The sequence below is a fragment of the Athene cunicularia genome, assembly GCF_003259725.1.
Source record: "Athene cunicularia isolate RWA chromosome 2 unlocalized genomic scaffold, athCun1 chr2_part1, whole genome shotgun sequence".
Classification (NCBI taxonomy): domain Eukaryota; kingdom Metazoa; phylum Chordata; class Aves; order Strigiformes; family Strigidae; genus Athene; species Athene cunicularia.
This window is the reverse complement of record NW_020799095.1, coordinates 7,325,918-7,331,917: the sequence shown is the minus strand read 5'-3', so window position 1 is coordinate 7,331,917 and position 6,000 is coordinate 7,325,918.

Genomic DNA, 6,000 nt, shown 5'->3' with positions numbered 1-6,000 from the left:
GGCTGGGTTCGTGCTTGCCCTGCCCAGCGCATCCCGGGGGATCGTCTGCGCGTCTGGCAGGGCGTCTCCGGGACGAGAGGTCTCTGCGTTTACAAAGGGCCGCGGCTTCGCGTCGGTGTCTGCCGTGCCACAAAGGAAAAACAAATCCCCGCAGACCCGGGTGGGTTTGGGCTGGACGCCTGTGACCTCGCGGAGGGGACCGGGCGGCGCCGAGCCCAGCCGCGGCAGCGGGTGAAGAGTTTGCAGGGACGAAGGCGACCCTTGGCCTCTCAATGGTGCCACGCACTCACCGTGGCTCATGGCTCACCCCCGGAGCGGTGTCTAACTGCATTCCCGCCGCAGGCACCGCATGCCCCGCTGACGGGGCCTCTCTTAGGCATCCTACGCTCCCATCGTACCTATTAGTCGGTGACAAAGTCATTCAACCTCTACCAAAGTAAGCGGCGAGGCCACAAGCTGCGGCGTGGGGATGAGGGCAGTCGGGGCAGCGCCAGCAAGGCTGCGGCAAGGAGGCACCCACCCTGCCTCTGGCTGGCCTCGGGGCACACGCCAAGCACCCACACTGCTGCCGCTGCGCTCTGCCCCGCCATCATCATCATCTGCCCCCAGGCATGGGTGCAGCAGGGCTGGGAACTGGTGATAGCACAGAGAAAAACCTCCACTGGCACGGTGAGCACTGAGGTGTCAGGAAATACCAGTGACATGAGTGCTCCTGCGGCTGTAACTCGGCCCCTTCGTGTCTGTGGGACGTGAATTGCCTGCTGGTTTTTCCACCAAAGAACGTTTCATTTATTCTGTGCAGATATTCTGGATATTGCCTTCGTTCCTGGGGTGCTATAAAGTGGCAGGTGCTGAGCGCCCCTCACTGCACTTGGAGCGACGCTCTGACTGTGCAAAGCATCGTAAAAATGACAAATGTTTCAAAACTCCCAGCCCAGGTGCCTCAAATCCCAGAATATGGGGGTGTTCTTGTAGGTGTTTACCCTGGTCTCACTTCACCTCCCTTTGTCAGGAGAAAATGAGGCAATATCAGTCTCCCACCTACCACACAGGCCTTGGGGGAGGTGAGTCCAGTAATACCCGCAAAGTACTTGGTGTGTGGGGCATCTGTGGAAGATCCATGGCTTTGCAGGCAGCTCGGGACCGGAGAGATGAGTCCTGAACAACTAGAAAGGAAATCCCAAACCACTTGCCATTTCTTGAAGGAGGCAGGGATCCTGCAGAAACCCAGACGTGACCACAGGCTGTTGGGGCTCCGGAAGCTGGTGAGGCTGAGTCCTTCACAGGGTTTTGCAACTTCAACACTCTTTCAGTGTTGGGTGTTTGGTGTTTTTGTTTTTTTTTTTCCTCCAAATGTATTTACATAATTAGCATGAAAATAGGACATGGAAAAATACAGCCCTTTCTCCTAAAACCTGACATTGTCAGCTTGCCTGCAACTGGTGGGCAGGGTGCCACCGCCCGGAGAGACATCTCCCCACCGCAGTGCTCAGCCGCCAAGGTCGATCTCAATCCCACCATCTCTTTGTGCTTCCCTCAAAACCGGTCTTGTTTTCTGTCCTTCTCAAAAACGATGTTGGTGTTGGGTAAGGATGCAGTGGTGAGAGCGGAGCCTTGTCCTTCCCTCTCACCGTCGGGGCCGTGCGCAGGGTTTGGGGCCCCCAAGGCGGGCAGCCAGGCAGCCATGTCCTCCCGGCTGGCAGCGCCCTGGCCTGTAGCAGCAAGGGGAAAGTCAAAGCTGCATTGCAAGCAGCCACAATTTCAAATAAACGAGGTCTTGGTGTTAACACCTATGATTTATGTGCATTTTCAAAGCTCCACGTGAACGTCTTTTTAGTCCTTAAAACGTCGCTTTGAAGTATGTGCTGTTCGTTATCTCCCTTCTGTGGGGTAGTGAAGCTGACAGGTTTTGAATGAGATTTTAAATATCTTATTTCAGCATGCGCCGCAAAATCCTTTGTCATGTCTGACAGCGGAGCCATTCAAACCAGACAGCCATGCTTATTTGTTTATTTACATGTGACGAGTCCCTTTGCCCTTACACCTGTACCCCAAAAGCAGATTATAAAAACAACCGGGTAAAGGATGGTGATTTTGGCAATGCTAGAATGCGACCTGCAGAAGTGCTGCTTGCAGAGCAAGTCAGGCACCATGGCCCTGGCCATCACACCAATGCCAGGGGCCAAGGAATGGCAACGCGGATGCGAGGCAGATGCAGTGCCTGAGACACTCTTCTGCCTCCCTGCAAGTCAAAAGCAGAAGCACTCGCTGCTCGTTTGAAGGGACGGGTAGATGGCCAGCAGTGATGTACTTTGTCTCAGCTTTTCCAAAATACTGTATAAATCACGCGCATGGTTTTGCTTCCGACTTGTTCCAGATACCTGTGAACATCCATGCCCCGAAGGATGGCCACATAAGGGGAGCAGCTGTCTTCTTGGGAGAGGAAGAGAGGGGAGGTCAAGAAGCTGTCTGCTGTGGAAAGGACAGCTTACAGAAGGGAAACTGCACCAGGGGGAAGGTATTTCCCCCTACCCTGTGAGGATGTACTTCCATTTGCATCTCCCTCCAGGACACAACAGATCTGGTGCCTTTCCATTGCCAGGTCCAGGCCATGGTGAGGTCAGGGAAATGTTGTGAGACCATTTCAGAGAGATGCCCCTAGCCGGTAACTATTGCCTCCTGGAAACAGCATTTCACTTTGAAGAATGTATGAAGTGTTAGTAAGCGGGAGCATGTGGACTGCTGCAGCCATGCTGATTGAATCAGAAATATAAGTATCGGCATTTTACAGGTGACTTCTGGTTTTATGCAAGGTTCTCCACCATCCCAGAAATTACCCAGAAAAGGTCAAAGGTGAATGACAGCATGAGGGTTGGGTGGATAAACCAATTTTCTGCCATTTGCATGGATTGGAGGAGGTGTGGAGGAGAAAGTTTTTAAAGTATCAAATACCTGGGCTCCCAGGAGTTACCTTTACAAAAGCCTTTGCGTCTGAGATGCCTTGTGATGAGCATGGTCTAAAAGGCTGGAAACTTGGCAGCCCTGTGCTCAAGTGAGGAAGGGAAGAGCATCCTGTAGGTGTTTACTATTCCCCTACTCTTCAGGACACAGTGACATTAAATGACGTGGGGAAAAGGGACGCAGGGGACAGGGAGCGAGAAGGTGGTGGAGAAGCAGAAGGGTTTCTGAAATGTGTCAGACAAAGGCAACTTACCCGCAGCTGTGGTGTCTTCCCAAAACACTGAACCACTGTTCTCTACAGTGGGTTAGAAATCTGACAAATCTAGTGCATGGACTGGCCACCTTTGAGAATTTTTTTTTTCTTTTTTCTCATGAAGTGCCCTCATTGGTCTGCTTTTGGTGAACTGCCAAGCAACCCGCATTAATTCGCCTGACCAGCTGTAAGAACCCGATGGCTCTCCTGCAGCCCTCATTACACACTCCTCCTGCTGATCTAAATACAGAAAGGTCAGGAGGGTGAGCTCCAGTAAATTATTAGAGATACACCCTTAATTGCTGCTGCGTTGGCTTGTTCTCTTGAATCTCTACACTGTCTCCACAGTTTGGTGTCCTAAGGAAAGACTTATTCCTTTGCTCCAGAAGAGAAAAAGATCAAGAAATCCTAGGGGGGAAAAAAAAAAAAATGGGCGAGGGGGACTGATCCCTTCATAGATCTTCTTTACACCATGGACCTTGAAAAAGAACCTATTTCTTACTGTTATCAGTGCCAGCTCATTTGCAGCATGCATTTCATATGTCCAAAGCCTTGACTATTGTGCTTGATTGAGAGACATACTGAAACAGCTGTCCCTGCAAAAGCCTAATTTATGCAGGACTTTCAATGGTGCTTGCACCATCACAACTCTACACACACCTTCACCAAGCCTCTAGCAGCATTAAAAATCATTCTGCAGCACATTAGCAGGGGCTTCTTCCAGGGACTCAAGCTGAGTGACTGTTGCCCAACAGACGAGTTTTTAACTGCTGAACATCTACATTGAGGTTACTAAAAATTCCTGGCTGATACAATAATTCCAACCCACCCACCAGGTGCTGCATCCTCCCCAAGCACGCAATACCAACTGCATCATCCCCTGAGCCTGGAGTCACCACAGTGTGCTGGTATCTTGCAAATTGTTCTCCACCTGACTTCCCGACTCCCGAGGATACTCAGCTTTACAGAGTCTAGACATCGATTTGTGTTTTTCTTGTCTTTAAGAGGAATGCAGCTCCAGCTGTCCTCTTTGCTTTTTTTTTTTTTTTTTTTTTTTTTTTTTTTTTTTTTTTTTTTTTTTTTTTTTTTTTAACCCATTGCTATGGTATAAATGGAGCTCAGGAACGAGCAAGAAAACTGTGAAGAATGATCCAAGCCAAGAAGGTGTTGTAGAGGGATGGTAAATTAGAAATGCATGGTTTCTCAATTAAGTTTTAAACTATCAAAAAAAATTAGTTAAAAATCTCTACAGAATGAGGACCCTGTTGCTCCCATTTGAAGTCAATGGCTGAACATCCTATTGCTTTGCAGTAAGAAATCAAGCACATAAATAGTGATGAAGATCTGGGCTATGCAAAACCCACTTGCTAATTAGCAGCTTTCCCTGATATCATTGCCTGCTCCAAAATATGAACCTAAATTTTAAAAAGTCATCAAACAACCCCCAAATCTGTCTTCCTTCATGTCCCTGCTTTTTAGGAATAGGAAGATTATGTGTCAAATGTGAGGAAGAATATACTGATGCCCTGTCATCTTCCTGGTCCTGCAGGCAGGCAGTTTTGAAGTCTCCATTGCTCTTGACATCCCGACCAGCAGTACCACACCACACTGCTGGGTGTTGTGCAGTAACAGTCACGTGTCTCCAGGCTTGATAGTGCTGTGCATTTTTTAAAGCAATGGCACATTACATTTGTGAGTGGTGCACTGAAATAGAATGGAAATACTTGATGACTCAGCAAACAGGGTGACACAAGAGGCTGGATTCACTGTGGATCACTTCAGCTGTAGATATTTTCATCCATCCTCTTTTTATTCTGACCCTCAAAGCCCAGCACAAAGCCTTCGTCCTACTGCATGCAGGTAAAAACAACACCAGCTGATTTTGAAAGAAGTTGATTTTCTTCGAAACTTTCTGAAACACAGGCTGCGTACACAATATTCAGTGCCCTTTTGAAATGGTATGACTCATCTCAACTATAGATGTGATGGTAGGAATGAAGAGTTGTGTAACCTTGTTTAAGGCCAGCCAGCTGAGGGTCAGCAAGCAGCCAGCCAAACATGCTCAGAGATGAGGCTTACCGAGCCCAGGCTGGATCAGGGATGGGAGAAACTGAGAGGAGAGAACTGGACAGCTTCTGCCCTTGCATCTTTTTTGGACATAGGGCTCGTTATGCCCCAGTTCCTACCTTTTTCACAGAAAGTATCTGCTGACACTCTTGTTTATTGTTAGATCTGTGTAGCCATGAGCAGACCCTGTGGCCAGGCAAGCCAAGTGTGGAGTATATATGAATTGGCTTATTAACAGCTGAAAGGTGATTTTGCAAAGACCTCAATGACATAAGGCACCATAATGTGTTCAGGCAAACAAACAGGATTTTTCGTTGATTTGCAGTCCTTTATGATATTGAAAGGGCATAGAACTGCAGACTGTCCCTGATTTTCAGATGATTGCTCCACTAGTATAAAAGATATTCTCATAATAGTCCCAAATTAGCTGATTGCTTGAAGTGCCAGAATCCTTAATGCTCTGCTATTTTAAACATATGGAAATTGATTCAACACTTACCATCTATTTAGAGATGTAAATTTATTGAAAAAGATGCCACTTCTTCCTAAGCTTCAGGCAAGCTCTGATACTTAGCTTTCTGGGCACAAACAGGTTTTTACGAGGACTTGTGATTTTAACTAGAGTGATTTATTTTCCTTCTAAAGGCTGGGAGAAGCAGAGGAAAACTGACTGTGCTCTATACAGAGGAAAAAAAGACACTGGTACAGCACTGGTGTGA